The following is a 21180-nucleotide window of genomic DNA, read 5'->3' as shown; positions in this document are numbered from 1 at the left end:
GGCAAGTAATATACTCATCACTGAATTTAATAGCTGAGGTAGTCGGGAATATCAGATGACGGTATCTTTTTCTTTTTATGCCAGAAAAACATGTTTTGGGTCAAACTTACGATTGCCGTACAGAATACATGCAAAGACGGACGATATGTGATTTACATCAGTTCCCCGAGACAAGCTTGTAATAATATGTACTGCATATACACATGGTATTATATTGAGACGGTGAACATTGATTGTTGCGTAAATGTTGCACTGTCAATATTAACAAAGATCTTTCATCGTACTGTTTGTGTAGTCATACCTAATGTAACAAATATTAAATTGTGCGGGCGTAGATTTACAAACTATTTAGTTGTGCGGATGTAGATCTACAAACTATTTAGTTGTACGGATGTAGATCTACAAACTATTTATCATAACAACCTTTAAGCCGACTTTAATAACCAAAAAGATTTGACTTTGGCGTATTATTGGTCTTTAACTGTAACGGTAAAGTTAACTCTCAGTGAAACATGATGTACACATCTCAAAACTAATTCCCTATGCTTGAGCATGCAGACGGTATGCTTAATTTTTGAAGAGATACAAGCTGCAATGCCATGAACTTGTAAATCATGATTACTCTAGGGAACAGTTTGTTTTGAATAAGAACTGTTTGACAGGTATGATGACCTGGTCAACAAGTACGAGGGACATCAGTGACACTTACCTTTACGATGTGAGTACTCTCTGTGATTTGTAGAATGTCGTGTTGTGCGATACAACAGCTACTTTTGAATTTCCTGACATCATTTCTCGGTAAATACGCATGAAGGTCCACAAATCTTTCTTCTATGACTTGCCTGACTGTTTATTTGAACGTGTCTTTCAACTTTCATCCTAGTGAATAACATATGCCATGCATGTTTCATTGAATGAGTGTTTGAAACGGGAAAAGGAAATCTTTAGGTTAAATATTTTTGTGAACATCTGAAAAAGAGGATTCTGTATTGCACGGTCACGTGTTTGTCACAATGCACTTGATTTAAACACGATGAGTTTGACCACTTGTTCACATACTTCTACATTTGGAGGCACAAGAGTGGTGTTGTGTCCTGAGCAAGGCACTGTATTCCTTATCACGTCATGGGGTAATGGGCAGTGGCTATAATTGAGCAGCGTAAGTTGCTCATCCTTTAATTGGGCAGTAGGCACCTTATCCTGTAATTTGGCAGTGGGTACCTAATCCTACAGTAGGCAGTGGGTACCTCATCCTGCAATTGGGCGGCGGATACACTCTCAATTGTAATTTGGCAGTGGGTACCTAATCCTACAGTAAGCAGTGGGTACCTCATCCTGCAATTGGGCGGTGGATACACTCTCAAATGTACAGTAGGTACCTCATCCTATAATTTGGCAGTCAGTACCTCATCGTGTAATTGGGCAGTGGGTACCTCATCCTGAAATTGGACATAGGGTATCTTATCCTATAATAAGGCAAGGGGTATTGAACAGTGGGTACCCTATCCTACAGTAAGGCAAGGGGTACCGCATCTGATAATAAGGCAGTGGATACCTCATCCTGTATTTCGGCACTGGATACCTCATCCTGTAATTCGGTAGAGAGTACCTCATTTTATCATTAGGCAGTGGGTATCTCATCCTGTAGTCGGCAGTGGGTACCCCATCCTGTAATTGGGCACAATTTACCTTATCCTGTAACTGGGCAGGGAGTACTGCATCCTATAATTAGACAGTGGGTACCTAATTCAGCAATAAGGGGCAGTTTGTACCATTTCCTGTAATTGGAAAGTGGGTACCCCATCCTGTAGTTGGGCAGTAGGTTCCTCACCTATAAGTAGGCAGTGGGTACTGTATCCCGTCATTTGCAGTGGGTACCTTATTCTGTAATTAGGCAGAGGGTAACCCATCCTGCAACTGGGCAGTGGGTTCTGCATTATGTCTTTACACAGCGAGTACCCCATCCAACAATTGGACAATGGGTACCTTATCCATAATTGGGCGGTGGAAATCCAATCCTGTGTTAAGCTAGTGAATACTCCATCCTATAATTTTGCAGTGGGTAACACATTCTATGATTGGGCAGTGGATTCCTCATCCCCTAATTAGATAGTTAGTACTCCATCATGTAGTTGGGCAGTGGATACCTGATCCTGTAATTGCCAATGGGTGACCCATTCAATAATTTGTGAATGGGTAACACATATTGTGATGTGGCAGTGGGTTCCTCATCCTGTAATTAGACAGTGGATAGCCCATACTGTAGCTGAACAGTAGGTACCTCATCCTGTTTTTGGGCAGTGGGCACCACATGCTGTAACTGGGCAGTGGGTACTGCATGCTGTTATTCGGTGTTGGCTACTGCACCCTGTAATTAGAATTTAGCCTGTTGGATGACGTATCGTATAATTTCATCTTGTCTATCTCAAGTTTTACGTTACCGATCTTAATTTACACAAATATACTGCATTTTAACTGGCCAGAAAAATACTTTGAGGTGGTATAAGGTCCATCTCGGTTTCAGTGGTTATATCATACATGCAGATAACTGTCATCTTATGAAGTAACCTGAACACCCGATGCGATGGATGAACTTTCACCTTCCTGAAAAGTTTTATATTTTAAGTATCGTTGGCAGTGTTATTTGTGACTACAATAAGTTTCTATCACTAGATATCGCTAGACTAATGATTTATGATTTATGATTTTTTTAGATAGGTATGATTTTATTGGTTTTCGATAACTAGACCAAAATTACTTTTCGCGGAGATATCAGCAAAATTTTGCCTAAAAGTTTCTTGATGTAGCTATATCCAAAAAATAAAACAAGGTGTCATTTTCCTGACTTTAGCTTACGATTCCCCGTGTCAACTATTTCCATCGACGGAGAAGATTTGAGGGTTTTTCTTTTATCTTCGGTCAAAACTACGTCAGATACTCCTGGCATTCGCACTACCTTTACAGGAAATCTATGTACACAAGACTCAAACTTCACGGTAGAAATATACAAAAGATTCAAATAATATATCTCCTTGACTCGACCAACAGCATCACCGATTAAGTGAAGTCCGTTAAGTGAAATCCGTTTTATAGGTTACCTGGTTGGTAATTGAGTCTGTAGAAGCCTCTAATTTAGTCGATTGCAAACAGATATTGGAAGCAGATTAGTTGGCGATGAGTACTTGTAGTTTTGTGTTTATTCACACCTTTAAGCTGAAAAATATTCTTCTGGTTGCGGAGAGTAGTTTCGGGATAACATTCGGAAGACTTCAAGGGGATGTGAAGTGTGTACATTCACATTATTTTTGAAATATTTGGTTTTTATCGTGACGTCATGGCCTTACCAGCCTTCATTTTAAACCCCCGTTCGGACTTAATCCAAAAATCTAGCAACATATTTATATAATGATTGCAATTTGAAAAGAAGACAAAAGACAGACAAGCCTCATAATATTCTTAACACCTCAGTGAATCCTCATTCCGGGCCTTTTTGAGCCGGGGTTTAATGAAGAATTATCACATGGTTGCACTTTGCATGCCTTTAGGGGATCTTAATCCAAGCAATAAATACCAAATGTAAGAATTGTAATGGATTATTGTCGGCTTAGCTGTGAAGCAGGATATTATTTGCTAAATTACATTACAGTCATTGCTATTGTTATCTAAATTCGTTAATAAGGTTCTACATAATTGATCTTTTAATCCGACAAGAAAAGGCAAATTTATTGCAATCTATGACTGTCATTACTTTAACTGAGAACTATATCGTATTCATCACGAAACAAGTTATTTGCCTTGCCACAATGCACAGCCGAACAAGTTGTAAACAGTTATGTCAGCATAAATAAACGTATGTAACATTTACTTCATGAGATTAAGGTAGTATGCGCCTCGAAAGTGAAAGACTTAAAGTTTTGCTCAAACGTTTCTGTCAACTATTCTCTTACCAAATCAATAACAATTATGGCTCACAGTGCAAAAGTTTGGTACTGGACAAACGAATCACCTAATGTTTACCGATATTTGCAATTCAAAATAGTCGCTATCACTGTTTTAAACCTGTGGCGGAAATAACATTTTAGAATTTCGAGAAAACTTAGACGACTATAATTGTTCTTACTCCAATAGATTTAAAATGAGAAAAGAATTGTAAGAAATTGAGAGTCCGAATATCTGTCCCAAAGTTGCATTCTACTTGTCAATGAATCGAATGCGATGGTTTCACATAGCGCACATTGGCAATTATTGTGTGTAGAGATAGGCAGCTATAACAGAATAACATTAGATTTTCACTCCAAGTGCCTCGGACATTCCTAGATTTCATACGCCCCTAATAATTTTCAATCATTCAGAAATAATGCAGAATAGATGTGTACAAACACGCATAAGCCTATGCACGTAGAAACTGTTACATTAAAGCTCCCCTAGCTGTAATATTAATCGTTTTGCTACTCCCCGAATCATGTCTACATGCCTAGTTGTCCCGTTGTATACACAGCTTATATACGTTAAGTCCAATGCTGTTGTTGTAAATCATACCAAGCGGGCCGGTAGATTTTGTTCGTCCTGATACAATTTTTTATGATAATGGTTCATTGATATACCACTTCAACACAGTATTCTCTAACCAGCTATCTTACTCCACTGAGATAATCCCTACTTAACAGATACCTGGCATTGTGATGTCATATTTTTACCTTTACCATGGACCGCACAAAATATACAGGCATGCAGTGTTTCTCATGTGATGTCCGAACTAAAATTTAATTGTTATAATAATACATATCGTATATGATATACAGTGGGCTGTGTTGGTGAGATCGGTAAGTTAATTTTTATTTCAACATACCGATGGTAGATAATAAAAACACAAACTTCGTTAACAGTACAAAAAACATTAAATATTACAAGATACACAAACTAATCTCTTTACTGTGATCAACTATTTCTCGATGAAATAATTTAATGCTCAGTCTTGCTAATTAGCCGGCGGGTTTTTAATCAACGTTAATTATAACTCTATATGACAATAAGAGGTTATTTAGAGGTTATTACTCCAATGTCGCCTGTTCCTGTGTCGTATTACCAAGAGTGTCATTTGTGCTGCGTGTGACACGAGATGACATTGAGTGTCTCACGCAGAGGTAAGGAACTGGCGATATTGGGTTATAATCGATTTATCATATGCCAATGGTAAGGATTTTACAAATGATAGGAAAAACCTACTTTTATTTCGCCTTGCGCATAAATATGGAAATGTTTGTGTAAACAAGTTTCATTCATAGACTGAGGTCAATACCACGCGTGACAAATCCTCTCCATCTCCGTATACTCCAAAGGAAAAGATACCGGGATTTAAAAATAGTCACACGGGAGGAACGTTTTATAGGGCAATATGCTATTACAATCGTTATCGATCAAAACGTTTTCTCTGCTTTAAATCTCTTAAATTTCGATAGCACCAAATAGTCGTACGGAGAGGAGAGAGGCGGCCATTTTTTTACACTTAAAGTTGTCATGTCAACAGGTGTCGTGCGCGTTACATCGCTGTCACGCCACGCGCTCACTTCCTGTTCAGAGTTAGACCGTGCCGCGCGAACAGTAGAATGTTTGCCAGAGCTTGTCCAAACAATTATAAGAACTTCAACGGAATATCAGTATACAAGATTCAACATTGTATCCCCGTATTTAGCTACCCAAATATAGCCTTGTTCCTCAAGGCCCCTTCAGATTTTTATATCGACAACATAGCATTGTAGGCGGAGAGCGGCAACCATTTTGTTCATTTACTTTGTCTACAATCCATGCAATTGCAAATGTTGTTCGGGAACACTCCAAAACTGATGACGTTTATCGTGCATATCTCGACGTTTGCCGTAAAATCTCACGGCTGATATTTTAAGGTAAAAAGTTACCAGGATGGAGCGATATGGACATGGGTATATGATAAAATGTCAAAATCTGATTCAGTTACGAGTGAATCTAAAGAGAACGTCGCCGTCGTCTCTGTCTTCAAACATCACCACTGTCGTGTCGTCGTCATCATCTCAGTATGAAGGCTTTTCATTCCAAATATACGGTTATCTTTCACCAGTCGCCAATGTTATTTGTTCGTCTGGATATATTGCGATAGGACCAACCATAGCACTCTACCTGACTTAGTTTTCTCCTTCCAATTAAGTTCATAAACATTAACTTACGATTCATTAAGGTTGGGCACATAACAGCTGCACACTGTGACCATTCATATGTGCTCCCTTCTCAGCCGTTGCTCATCAGCACAATACATGTGTGATGATGATGGAAACTTTAGCAACTCTATAGATGTGCAATGAAAATCTCAGCCACACAGTTCATGTGTGTTGTATGAAGCCTTGCAGCACATGTGTGTGTGTGTTGGAAACCTTAGCAGCACAGTATATTTTGTGATGAAAACCATGGCAACACAATAGGCAGGTGTGATGAAAACCCTAACAGGACGATAGATGTGTGATGAAACAACTAGCAACACAGAACATGTGTGATATGAAACCCTAGCAACACAATAGATGAGTGTGATACAAACACTAGCAATACAACACATGTGTGTAGTGTAAACCCAAACGATACAATACATGTGTCTGATGAAAATCCTACGAACACAATAGACTGTGTGATACATCCCTCAGCGACACAATGAATGTGTGTGCCGAAAACCGAAGCAATACAATAACATGTATGACGTTTAAGTTCTCCTCAGAGTTTCATGGCTCTGCAATAAGTCAATTTGGTTTTATTTAGTGATTTAAAAATAAAAAGATGTTATAATTAGATAAAATCTCTTTAAATTTAGCCCCAAAAGGTCACCATATAACATGGCCTGACAGCACCTCTCATCGATACTTAGCTTATCTATATTGTTTCATGCTTATCTGTCATTTCGCATGATTACCCTAAAATACTATGATGAATTTTTAAACAACATTTTTATGCCAGATCGGCGGTTCCTGCGGATAAAATGCAACTTCAAATATAAATTCACCATGTTCCCAAACATACTGGATGTTGACATCTTTTAATGATATCGCTCGTGGCAAACTAATAAACCACTTGAATGTGAAAGCAAAATAAAAAAAAAACCAACATGATGCCCAAGTAAAAGTTGGCTTTTCAGAAACGAAATGAAAAGAAAGTTGCAAATATCACCTTGTTTACGGCAGATTCCTCGTTAAGGCTGGTTTCAGGCGTGTATCCCCCATGGGAATTCGTTCAGTAATTAGGGAGGATAAATATTGAAATCCCCATTACACATTGGAACAGTCCTTTCAAGGTTTGCGTGGTACAAATAGTCAAATGAAAAGCAACTGGTGAAGCAATAGGCCGGGAAGCCAACACCATAATTATCATGAAATCAGACAATGCGTGTAGGTGTATGTGAGACAGTTTTGAATATATTATGAGTGTATAAATTGTGACTTACCATAGGCAAACAACGTCAAAACAAGCAAGACTTTGTTCTGGAGACACACGTTGTAGGAAGAAGCGGACAGAATGAGAGCGTCAGTATACGTGGTTTTAGTCGCCATACTTATAAACCATGCCCTATCAGGTACATATGGCCGAGGTCGAAGCCGTGACAGGGGACGAGGAGCCTTCGGAAAGCGAGCTGGGGTAAGGCCGTACATTTTCACTCACCTAAGTGACTTTGCCACAAATTGTTGACAACCAGGAGAGAATGTTTCAGATAGAGAAAAACACAAACGAGTATATAAGATCTGCAAAAAATGCATCGAAGTGCGCATAGAAACCACAATTCTTTGTCATTGCATGTCTCATTACGTCTTGTAAAATATAGAACAACTTGTTATTCTATCGCAAAGGCCTTAGCAATGTAAGTTACAATGGGTTGGTGGCGTTTGATATTTCTTAAGATCTACGGGTAATCTACATTGAGAAATGTTAGCTGAACAATAACTGTTGACTTTCTGATTTTTTATCATTATACACCTATTTTAGTTTACTTTATTTATTTCATCTTGTCTTATTTAACTTATTTTGTTGTGTATTTTTGCAAAGCTGACTGCTTGCAAAGGAAAGTAGCTTAAATTGTATTGATAATGCATCTGACAAGTACATTCAGTTTTTGCAGGTAATTATTTACTCGGTAAATTCATGAGAAGCAAAAAATGTTTTACCCCTGCAATTTTATAAGAGGAGCATTGTCATTTTTGTCATATGGAAACTTTTTATCATATTTACATCTGCCAAAGTCTGATTTCAATTATGTTTTCCATTACTCATTGCCAGGCGAACCCTCATCACGCTGGAGACGAAGTCTGTGATTTCACTGTTTGAAGCAAAAAATAATTTACGTCTTTGTTTTGTTTTCTACTAAATCGTGCTGAGTACTTAAATGGCATTACTGTTGTGGTACACATATCGATCTTTGAGTGTGTATGTGTGCTATCGTGTCCATTTCATGCTGTTCTGTTGAATTTGTACAACATTGAAGAAAGCTCTATGTTTAATCCTATGAGTATTCCCACGAGTTCTAAATGCATCTTTTAGTAAGCAAAATATGATATTTCTCAAACCTGTCAGTAGATTAAGCCAAACTTATTAGCTGCGATCGTCGTTTGATTTTTTGTTCTTCTGAAAAATTCAAATGTCGATTTGTTCGATTTTCAAGTAGTTGAAGTAATCTTCCGTGCCCGAGTCTTTGCGATTCCGTACCGCCGTCAAATACGACCTCCAGTTTTCCCCCATACAAAGATTATCTTAAAGGCATTGCATTCTTTATCTTTTCCTACTTGTATTAACGACTGCACTTGTATGGAAAGAAAGAAAATGTGCGAAAAGCCTTTCTATTTGTACAAGAACCGTTCCCGAGGTAATTTTTGTTAATGAAAATTCAACGAGTCTATTTTTCATGAAGAGGCGGGAACTGACACGTTTTGTCTTCACCGTACAATCCACATTTCCGGCAACCCGCATCCATCAAAGTAGCCAACCTTAAATGAGCGTTTGCATTTCCAGACTTCCGGGCTTTCTTTTTTGAGATAAAGGTAACAACACTACGCCCCGGAGAAATTAATCATTAAAATGGCTTATTACTATTCATAATATCTGAAACGGCACCTCGCTGGATCTGACTCTATTTAATGATGGGATTATAAGCCCAATGAAATGGTAAATAAGATTTGTAAACTCTTCATTAGAGGGGATTAAAAGTTAAATGTCAGAAAACGGTGATAGATGTTAATCCCGTACACCGTCCCTCCAAGTAAAGTGTATTATTTGATACTTGTAGCATAAATAAGATTAAAGTTTGGGGGTTAATAGCGAAAGCACGATGGCGGCAATTAAAATTCACGGAAACACTTCAGAAAAGATTTTTTATTATTTTTCTGCCTTATTTTCGAGACATTTAGAAGATCGAGCCTTCAGATTTCAGTTTTATCTTCGGTTATCTCTGTATACGGCTTGATGGACGATTTCTATACCGCGTCGCTTTATTCCATCAATTCTTGCCATTAGTCGCAAGATATAACGAGTATATCATTTATAATTGGAAGTACAAAATAGTATATATTGTGGCTGTCTGATAGCTACAATGCACCATTTCTAGTCACTTTAATTGAGCTTTTAACAACGTTCCATTAACAAGGTACGAATTTCAGATTCATTATCATGCCTCGCTTCGATATGGTCATTTGATTTACGATTCAGAAAATGAAATTGAACTTTACATTTTTAATGGATAATGGATTTGGCCACTCGTTGATGACGAATAAGAAGTTAATCATGATTCATTTTCCCCCATGATTTTATTAATACATACACATTATCTATATAGATACAATTTTACAGTGTTTTTCTCATGTATAGGGACCACACAATTTCTACTTTTTGTTGCATTTTGATTGAAAGCCGCAAAGTTGTAATATGAAAATAACTATGAAGTGACCATAAACAGTAAACTGTTTAATTACTTCCAGGAAGTAACAAACAGCGTCTTACTGAATGCCAATCAACGCAGAAAAGCAGGCTTCGTAATTAAGAATAAACTTTACGACACACGAATGATTGACAGATAAACTCACATCTGATACGGAAAATATACGTTAAGTGGCGTAGCAAGTTAATTTACGGCTGGCCTTCATCATCAAACGAAAACGGTTGACAACCATGGTAGCTGAATTCAATGTATTCTATGGTAAAATCAGTTAGAAATGATGACTGTTTTAAGATAGTATGCGCCTCGAAAGTGAAAAACTTAAACTCTTGCTCGAACTTTCCTGAATAAAACTTTCCACCGTTCTCTTACCAAATCAAAAATAAAAATCAGGGGTTACCGTGCAATTTTTCAAATTGGAACTAGTGGTACAAATTACTCAACATTTTATGATGATATTTGAAATTCAAAATGGTCGCCATACCTTGTTAACTCTATGGAGTAAAATGAAATTCACGATTTTCAAAAAACTAAGACAATGAAAGTTGTTCTTTCTCCAAGAGCTTTAAAATGAGCCCTCACAAGTGGTAGATCAGAAAAGAATTGTAGAAATTTGAGAGTCCGAATATCTGTCCCCGAGGCGCGTTCTACCTTATAAACACAGCTTCAGTCTATCTCTGAGACGGTCGTCGGTATTTGCAGAAGCAGGAAACTTTTAATCAAAGTTGTGCTGCATTATGAGGAAAGAATGCTGCTCAAAATCTTCATTTGAAAAGCACTTCCCTAAGGGAAGCAAACGTTCGTAGATACTTACGTTGGAAAATTTAACTCTCGACTCCGGGTTAGTTAAAACTTTCAACTCTTGCGGGGAAAATGAGCAAATATAAACGTTCACTGACATAGTCTAATTTCAAGGAGTAGTAGAATAACTTTTGCAATTTGTCCGGCTAAAGTACATCATAATTCAACGAAAAGCTAGATGACTTTTTATATGTTAATTAGGTGGTTTTTGGATGTTGCTTTTTGACTTGCAGATATATAAGAATGATTTAAGAATATGGCCTTGGGTTGGGATTTAAGAATCGTAAATCCACCATGAAATAATGACTAACTATCGAATCCATTGTCACGATGCTGGTACTGAAAATAGTAGCGTGGAATACGTATAATTGCTTATCCTCTCGTAATATCCTGTGATTGGGCTCATAAAAGAGTTCTCAAATATGAAACTTCCCTCCAACCTCACAACTCTGCAATTGCAACAGGTTTTTGTTTGCAGCAGTTCTAATTGCCGTAAATCTCCGCTCTTAATGTTGAACTAAATATTTGCAATACAGGATAGCTACTAATAATGCTCATTCTGCATTATTTTGCGAATTGAAAAATCCTTCAGATTCGATCTAGTTTCAGAAACGCAAATTCGTTTTCAAACACCAATCCGTCAATCTAGAGTTGCAATCATTGCTAGTTTTGTGAACGCCGATAAAAAGTATCTTAACATGATTGGAACTAATTGGGGATAATTGGATTTTCACTTTTTTAAAATTTCTCAAAAGTGTTAGGTGCCAGATAGTTGAATTTTGCAATAATACAAATTACTCAAAAAACAAGTTTAATGTAAAAAGGAAAGCTGATGAGATTACATTTGTAGATGAAATCGACATTACTTTACTATCCAATTATCCCAAATTAGTTCCAATCGTGTTACCTTTCACTCACAGAAGTACCGGTAAAAATACAACATGCACATATACAGTTTTTGATTTCTAGACAGTAATTTGATGTAAAGTAAGAGAAGCAATTAGCTTCGCCTCACAAAAAAGTATCACCGTTTTCTTCGGCACGTAACCGATGGCTTGGAAATACTGCTTGCTGGAGAAGGCCGGGGGATACTTGGAACACTAGACCACGAAAGGCACCGCGTCATCACAGACGTGCTCATTGTAAAGTAATGAACGGATGCCTAGACAAGACATGGGTACGTACATAGTCGAGGCGCGGGCACACGGTATAAAGTTTTTTTTTCTGAGGTGGGAGGGGGGACATGTGAGTCTAGAGTAACAGTTGGATGAGTGATATGCACTTCTGACTCCAGACACATGTTGCGATAGGTCAAGCCAAAGTAAATTTCTAATTTTGCGTTCACGTGCCATTAGGTTTTTCGGAGTCTTTCATAGAAAAAAACCCAAATGTTTCTTGCATATTTGTCCATCGTTGGCAGTCTTCCATCGCAAAACTAAGCTTTAAATTAAAAGTATTTAAATGAAATACTTCCTCATAGCAGCCATATTACATCCATTGTACCAATGATACCCACTTTACAGTACCCGCAGTACAGTACCCTTTAAAAGCATATGGTTTATAGGAATGGCCATGTGGTATGAAAAAACTATCAAATGAAGGCATATTGATTTCGTGTTAATTTGCATGTTTTCTTAACAATCTACCTTTCGCAATTTTGATTAGGCGCAAAACAAGAATTTACTTATTTAGCTTGATATAGAACGGACTGAAGAGATGCAGTTACAGATTTTTAATCTACCACTGACACTTGTTTGACGTCGCCCATGTACTCACTTCAAACGCTGCACCTTAAGTTCAGCATATGGCACACGAACAGTGGTTATCATCTTGCGTTTTAAAAATTCTTGCTTGGACGAAAGGCAAAGTTTTTTTCTCTTTAATTTTTTCGGTGATAAGTCCGGAACTGACGTCACGTAACCGACATTACATCCTAGTGGGAGTAGAAGGAAATTTCAAAGAAATTTATAAAATTGCCTTTGATAGTTGCAGACATTTTACAAGGCATAATATCGGTAGCCATATCTGATATTTTGCAAAAGGCAATTTGAGAGGAAACAGAATTTCTGGTCACGTGACGTGGCTTTTATATGTATCTATAAAATTAGTCGATAATTAATTGAATTATGAACAATATATGTGACAATTATGACGACAAGCTGCTGGTTGAACGGTGCGTAGGTGTGTCCTACAGAAACACAATTCTACCAATGAAAGCGAGACTGACTCGCACAGATAACCAAGTATAGTTTTGGGCTTTTAACTTCGTCTTTTTTATGTTTATAGTTGCATTATTACTTTTTGATCTGCCATTTTCATGATCAAACAAAGAAATATAGCTCTTCAACTGACGTCAATTTTCCTTTCACGAAGAACATTGTCAAGATTGCTGTACTAATTAAATCGCAGGGCAAATATAAATCATTTCGTAGAATCTAAAAACCCCCTTCTCCTAAAGAAAAGTGTCATCTAATACTTAGAGCAAAACGATTATTTATGCAATGAAAACAAATAATATGAATCCACTCTTTGCTCTATACTTGCTACAAGTTTAACACAACTACCATCGAGATTAAAATGATCGCTCTGGAAACAAAGATAAGTTGGACAAAATGTTGTTATTTGATTATAATACTACCAACAATAATTGATATTTTAGAATTGTATGATATCAACTTTCTGACGAGCACTGCAACCGTTCATTACTATTACAAATAATTACATCCATAAATGCAAAAAGCGTCAAAGTGCGAAAATCAGACGACGAAATTTTTATTGGAACTTCGTCTGACCGGGATAAATTGCTCAAATATGTTGTTGGAAGTTAAAAATGTTTGTGGGTTTTTTGAAAAGAAACCATTTCAACACTTTGATGCACGGTGATCAAGTATACACGTCATCGTTGAATACCGTTATGGCAAATTTTCGCACGATGATAGAAATAAAAGTACTCCCCCAAGCACGATGTGTTTCATTTATCATTAGTGGGTTTTAATTATACGGGGTCCCTACATTGTCTGAGTTTCTAAATAGAAACGACTTTCATTCTTGGAAACTGAGGAGAAATCTCTCTCTGCTAACACCTTTATAAATTGGTCGCAAAGCATGATGGGTGGATATGTTCGTCTTCAGAATAATCGCCTATTCAGATAAAAACACTCTGTTCAAGAGTCATACTAATCAATATTTGATTGCTCCCCCTCCGACTATAATATATTTCGAAAATCTGACTGTTGCGAAGCCACTTGTAATATAAACTCAAAAAGTAATTATAATTAGCTTATCAAAACAAACACTGGCATTCCTTTATTTTTATCCAAACAATAGCTAGACCAATATTCTAAATTATCTAGTAAGCACAATAGCACAGCATATTCCTATCTCATATATCTTCTATTTCTAATATATGATGATGCTCTTTTGTGTGGGCAATGAAGGAGTTTAACTTAGTTTAAAATGTCGACATTTTGCCAGAGAGATCAAAATGTACCCAAATACCAGAACACCCATCAGCCAAGGCAATGATTCAGACTCGCGGAAAAGTTAATGATAATTCAACATTAATTTGATACTTCGTTCGGCCTGTCTTCAATTGACACAGATTTGAAATGTTAAAGCTATATCTATTGTCAGTAGTAATTAAAAGTCATAAATTGACGGGATTCTCACCGGGCTTTAACAGATTGTAAGTTTGGACATAATATATTCTGTGTTCAATAAATATGCGCTAGTTCTAGTGAAATATGCAATCCATAGACAATAGATGATGGTAGTGTACCGCATTATCGTGATATCATTTTATTTACTCCATAATCCAAAAGGCAAAAGCCTAATTACAGGATTAGGTACTTACAACCCATTACCCGTGAAGTAATAAGAGATTAAGTTATATGCTGAGGGTCTTGCAATATTTGTAACCTCTTGATAAGGATTCAGTTGACATGTGCCTCCTGACTTTGGAATGGTCAGATCGGGGCCGATCAATTCGACAAACTCGATTTTTCGTCACATAGTACGACTTTGCGAGCGAGCAGCCGAAAACACTGATTAGGCCAAAAAATAAATTGTGCTGTTCCGATAACATGGTTTTCAAAAATAGGGTAGGTAGGTCGGCAGGAATATTTTTTCAAAAATATTCTCATTTTTATATATGCATTTTTCAGGGGTTCAGGGCGTCAAACACTGGCCTGAGCATTTCCAGAAAAACGTATCATATATATAAAAGGAATGACAACATAAAATACATCCTCGTTCAAGCAAAAAATCAAACGCGAGGTAACGAACGCGGGATTTTACGGGTTTTTCCCTGTTTACGTAGCTCTAAAAATTTTAGGGTTAAAAAATAGGGTAGGTCGGGTAATCGGAACAGCACAATTTATTTGTTCGGCCTTACAGTAGAATGTAGAACAGTGCTATGCAAATACGACGGCGTTTGAATGATAGCAAAATAAGTGGAAAATGCACTTACATAACCAATAGGGGATGCGTTTAGTAATTTGGCGATTTACGCTGATCGTTCCCTGGACAAAATTTTAAAGTCTCCTATTCCCATATATTCAAACGGAGTAATCATAAGGCATGGTAAAATAAGAGAATTGTTTTTTGAAACTTCCTTAGAATTGTTTGTTTATTTGTTGGAAAAAACACTGCGTCTTTGCTGCTGCTCAATTACATTTACTTGTGATGACTAGGATTAAATGTGATGTGGATTGATGAAATGAAATTTAATGTTTAGTATTAAGGTAGTATGCGCCTCGAAAGTGAAAGACTCGAACTTTTGCTTAAACTTTCATGTAGAAGTTTGATAGTCCGACTATCTGTCCACGAGGCGCGTTCTACCTCAATGTCGTTCACCACTTTTCTTGTCTTTCCTAGAAAATCAGAGGAAAACTTATTCTGTTTAGTATAATAACTGGCATTCCCAACATGCAGAATATATTAGTTTGCTTTAGTACCACTGCAACTCTCGTTTTTTCTGCTACATATTTGTCTGTGTTAATGTCACCTAAATCGTCACATCTGATAAATTACAAAATGTGACGTTTAGACATTGCCCAGGCAGGGCAACGTATTCCTTGCCACTAAGTTGTCCTATCTCTGTATCGTGTCGCATCAGATCTTCTTCAACGTCCCACTAAGTTTTAAAGGCAGTATATTTGTTTATTTTGGCCAAATAAAGTAGGTTTGTGTTTCCAGTAACTCGACCTAATCTAGGAAAACCCTCTGACCCTAGACATTATGTTCGTATTTGAAAAAAAATCAAACAATTCTCTAAATTTCATCGTATTTTATTGGTCTCAGCCAACAGCAAAAAAAAAAAAATAAAAAATAAAAAATGCTTCGACTTATCGACCCAAATTTTCTGAGGAATGTTACAAGAAACACACCGCCTGGTTTATTTGGCCTAACCATCATGAAAATGATCAATAAAGACGTCTAATTTTGAAGATAAACTTTCCCTGATTTCTGTACTGCAGGAAGTGGAATGTGACGATTCATACTCGGACTACTCAAGTATGTGTTGTGATGGTCGCATTGTCGAAATCGACGACGACTGGTTGTTGCCTGCCTGCTGTGGTTCCGCTGGTTACGACGCCGTCATGCAGAAGTGCCGCTGTGATATACTGAAATAAGATGTCGTGGCAATGGACCGATCAGCATTGTGGGACATTGATCAACCACAGATGACAATTATCACCCAAGAATGTTTGTTTGTAGGGACATATTTCACGGTGTTCATTGCTTGATGTGTATATTATGAACACACAGAAAATATTTTCTTCTGACTTTCAGTCAAATCAACAAGAAGACGTTTGAAAATATGATCTAATGACTGATCTGAAACCTCAAAAGTAGTAATAGAAACACTTTTCGTCCATGGACTTCTGTTCTCTTATTTGTTAACCAGTTACAATACACAGATTGACTTTGCAGCAATGTGCCCAGTGCAGCAATGTGCCCAGTGTACCAACATGGGCAGCCCTGACCTCCAGTGACTAGATTTAGGCCAGTAAACAGAAAACACTCGGTTAGTCGTTTGTTCATACAGACACACGGAATCGCCAGATTGATAAACTCAGACACCTGCCTATAATTCTCTGAAATCCTCTTGTAATATTTTACAAACTCACAATCCAAGGTAAAGGAAGACTGCGTTGACATTATGACCGTACATGGATGTGTGACCATAAGCCGAAACCAGCAAATCACCAAACAGCTGTCAACCGGTATTGAGCAAAAGGAAACACAACAACGTTAAAATTTGAAGCATAGACTATGAGTCTAGTTCGCTGCTTGTTCTCATTTTTCTTGTCAGAAATTGTAAAGTTCCTTGTAGACATCGCGCTCCTGACACAAGACTGACCATTCAATCTTTTGTTTCATTATTGAGTGTTTCGGTCACACTACATTTAGTGACGTCACACCGTTCATGTCAGCATACTGATACAGGCACTATGTGTTATATTTCCCGACTTTTCACCGAAATGAAGTTTGCAGTTTGCTGGTAATTAAATCTATAATCGATTATGTACTCTGTTGCACTATAAATTTTTCAGTTAGTTCTTTCACTTTTTTTTCTGAGCTGAGAACGTTATCACCTTTAGACCATTTCCCTGAAGGATAGTTTGTTATTAGGCAATCTGAACACGACTCACGTCCGCCTTATTGACGCTATAAAACATTTCTCTTAACACACCCTTCAAGGTAAAGTTTTTCAACCATTCTCATCTGTGCCTGAGATGACCCAATGATGGTTGCCTGCCATGCCACCGTGTGTTAATTTAAGTTGGATATCATAATTATCGTTACAGTTTTAAAATTCGCCCTGTAAGACATCTTAATCTCTCAAAATTTGTGTTCATGCGGGCAAATGAAAATGTTGACGTTCAAGCATACGATGCCAATTGAGAATACTGAACGCCCAGTAACATACAAGAGAACAAGACGTGACTAATTGCATAGGGATAAAGTGAGGTAAAACGAACACGATTGGAACTAATTTGGTATAATTGAATGGTGAAGTAATGTCGATTTAATCTGCAAATATAACCTCAGCTACTTTTCTTTTTAAGTTACACACTTGTTTTTATGTGTAATTTGTAATATTGTAACATTCAGCTAAATGGCACCTAACACTTTTGAGAAATGTGAAAAATATGAAGATCAAATTATACCAAATTAGTTCCAATCCTGTTAACGGAGAAAGTATAGAGTGCCTTAGAGTTTTGGGACCTGAAAGTGTTTTTTGAACCAAGAATGGCACGAACATTTTACGTCAGGCAAATCAGACACAGACTTTGCCTTGGAGACAGTTCATTAACAAATCTCTTGTCGCTTTGACTACTAAAACGATTTTTGACTGAAACACGATTGGAACTAATTTGGGATAATTGGATGATTAAGTAAGCTTGTTGTAACCTGCAAATGTAAGCTCATCTTCTTTTCTTCTTGAGTAACACAATTGTTTTTATGAGTAAATTGTAATATTGCCAAATTCAGCTATAGGGTACCTAACCTTTTGAATAATTTGAAAACTATGAAGATCTAATTATCCCAAATTAGTTCCAATCGTGTTCTAAAAGAAAAACACTATAGCGCAGCGTCAGGTCGTCTCTAGATAGCCGTAAAAATCACCGACTGTCTTACTGCATGGCCGGTGATATTTTTCCCATGGCTATTACCAGACGTAACTTGAACAAATATCATCTTTCCCTTACTCTAAGGCGGGAGAATGATACCATTAACTTCTGATCATTGGGTAGCACCTGAAAGGTCTCAACTTAAGGTAAGGACGTTAACGCATGCTTTAACCTCAGCATGGATTGATGTTGTTATGTCTGGAGCACGAAGACTTCAATTATTTTCTATTCAAGAATGGTGAACCTAAATATTTTGACTGATTGATCACACTATTGTCCTGAGCACGAAGACTTCAATTATTTTCTATTCAAGAATGGTGAACCTAAATATTTTGACTGATGGATCACAATATTGATCTAACGGGTCCCAGTAATTCATTCCCTTTATTGCCAAACGCGTTATTTGGATTTGATTGTGTGATACATCAGCTGAACTCAGTGTAAGGCTGTATGTCCCAGACGGCCGTGCTTAGATCACCCTGTGTACGTTAAATCAACAATTAGTGCATTTATAGGCCCTAATTCGACCCAGAACCGTGGAAGTGCGAAACTTCTGTAACGCTCAAGTTTGTTCCTTAAAACTCATTTTGTTGGATTGTAACATTGATTTCTACCAGTCTATTTAAACTTTTGTATCCCCTCATGAAATTTGAATACGATAAAGGATACTTAGAGTATCCAGCATGAATCTGTTTCGGGACGCCATATTTGTGATACCCTCCATGTGTTTGCGATTCGAAACACGGGGTTCTCATTCTAATGAAATACAGCCTAATCCTTTTACACAGAGTACAGCCACTGTATGGGTTTTATGTTGACTCAACTGAATCTAAACTATCCAACAAGTTGAATGCAAGACGTCGTCGAAATCACATGTTATTTTAAGTTTACCATATCTCGCGAGATTTGCCTGTGTCCAACGGAAGAGGACGGTGGTTGGCGGATTTTAACTTCGATGTGTTAAGGTACCAATCGAATATTTATATTGTTTTTGCCCGACATTATTTCACGTCATCAAATAACTAACGTCTAGTAACGGGTAGTGCAGTAGTCGATTTTGATAAACTGTAGGCCTACGTAAAAGCGTTTCAACTTGCAAATGCATTATATTAACACGATTGGAACTAATTTGGGATAAAAAGATCTTCATAGTTTTCAAATAATTCAAAAGGTTAGCTACCCCTATAGCTGAATGTGGCAATATTATGAGGTTATTACGAAAATACCGCAAAGGATGCACGAGGACATTGGCGCAGCGTATTGCCCGACGCGATGCGCGGCGCCAATGTGACTGGACCATCAAATTGTCAAAGTAGTGACCATTATCATGCAATGTCGACAATTTTTCTTTCGATTTTATCGCGCCAGTGTGGAACACAATCTCAGACGCGCTTCTAATCTTTACGGCCCTGATACGGCTTTTGCGGCCCGAGGTCGTACGGCGGATTATCATATACCTACATTCACGTGCCTGTGTAAAGCTATGGGAGAAAGCGCCCTCAGATCCGTGCATTTTTTTTACGTATCACGCCCCGGCCCGGTGCCCAAATATGGGCAACCGCGTGCATTTCTGAACTATCTCGATTCTGGTGACTACGCGCGTTGCTATCCGCAAACGTTCCATTCGTACACAAAGCCAGCGCGAGATTTGGAAAACGTCTGCTCGCTCAGATCGTAGTTGCGCGTGGCGACAGTGGAGCCGCGCCGGTGACATCGGCTTTTATTTCTAAATTCTAGTGAAATCCTGTGTATACTAAGTGCGTGCCTGTTCAGGATAAATTACAAGAAACTGACATCACGCTTTTGTCCATATTACACCTCGATTTCAACCTTGATCCCTGTTGGTCACGTACAGTACGGATGTTGCTTTGCGCGTTCTAGAATTTTACAGGTAAACAAATGACGTCATTATGTATGTCAATCCGCGACGGGAAGCGGCCATCGTATTTATGAAAAACTGACACACATGGCGGTGAAATTTTGATATCGCACGCATTTTTATCTCCTCAACAACGTTGAATATTATGTAAACTACATATTTATCATTCCATAAGGTATATGATAAAACCTTTACGGCCCTGATACGGCTTTTGCGGCCCTTGGTCGTACGGCGTACGGGCCCTCGCACGCTCGGGCCCTTCCACCGTACGACCTCGGGCCGCAAAAGCCGTATCAGGGCCGTAAAGATTAAGGGCCCGAGCGTGCGAGGGCCCGTACGCCGTACGACCAAGGGCCGCAAAAGCCGTATCAGGGCCGTAAATGTTTTATCATATAGGCCTACCTTATGCAATGGTAAAATGTAGTTTACATAATATTCAACATTGTTTAGGAGATAAAAATGCGTGCGATATCAAAGATTCATCGCCATTTGTGTAAGTTTTTCAGAAATAAGATGACCGCTTCCCGTCGCGGATTGACATACATAATGACGTCATTTGTTTACCTGCAGAATTCTAGAACGCGCAAAGCAACATCCGTACTGTACGTGACCAACAGAGATCAAGGCTGAAATCGAGGTGTATGGAGGACAAAAGCGTGTTGTCAGTTTCTGGTAATTTTTACTGAAAAGGCACGCACTTAGTATACACAGGATTTCACTAGAATTTAGAAATAAAAGCCGATGTCACCTGCACGGCCCCACTGTCGCCACGCGCAACTACGATCTGAGTGAGCAGACGTTTTCCTAATCTCGCGCTGGCTTTGTGTACGAATGGAACGTTTGCAGATAGCAACGCGCGTAGTAACCAGTATCGAAATAGTTCAGAAATGCACGCGATTGCCCATATTTGGGCACCGGGCCGGGGC

The 21180-nt window shown here is 38.0% G+C and overlaps 1 long non-coding RNA gene across 1 annotated transcript; it reads left to right on the top strand.

Annotated features, from left to right (window-relative positions):
- The first annotated feature begins 7327 nt into the window (after positions 1-7327).
- Positions 7328-17256, top strand: LOC139152577 (uncharacterized). Its single transcript, XR_011556654.1, has 2 exons — positions 7328-7650; positions 16213-17256. It is a non-coding gene; the product is annotated as an uncharacterized lncRNA (long non-coding RNA).
- Positions 17257-21180: the final 3924 nt, after the last annotated feature.

The sequence above is a fragment of the Ptychodera flava genome, chromosome 16 (genome assembly GCF_041260155.1).
Source record: "Ptychodera flava strain L36383 chromosome 16, AS_Pfla_20210202, whole genome shotgun sequence".
Classification (NCBI taxonomy): domain Eukaryota; kingdom Metazoa; phylum Hemichordata; class Enteropneusta; family Ptychoderidae; genus Ptychodera; species Ptychodera flava.
The sequence above is the reverse complement of the archived record's forward strand: the minus strand, read 5'-3'. Positions and strand labels throughout refer to the sequence as shown.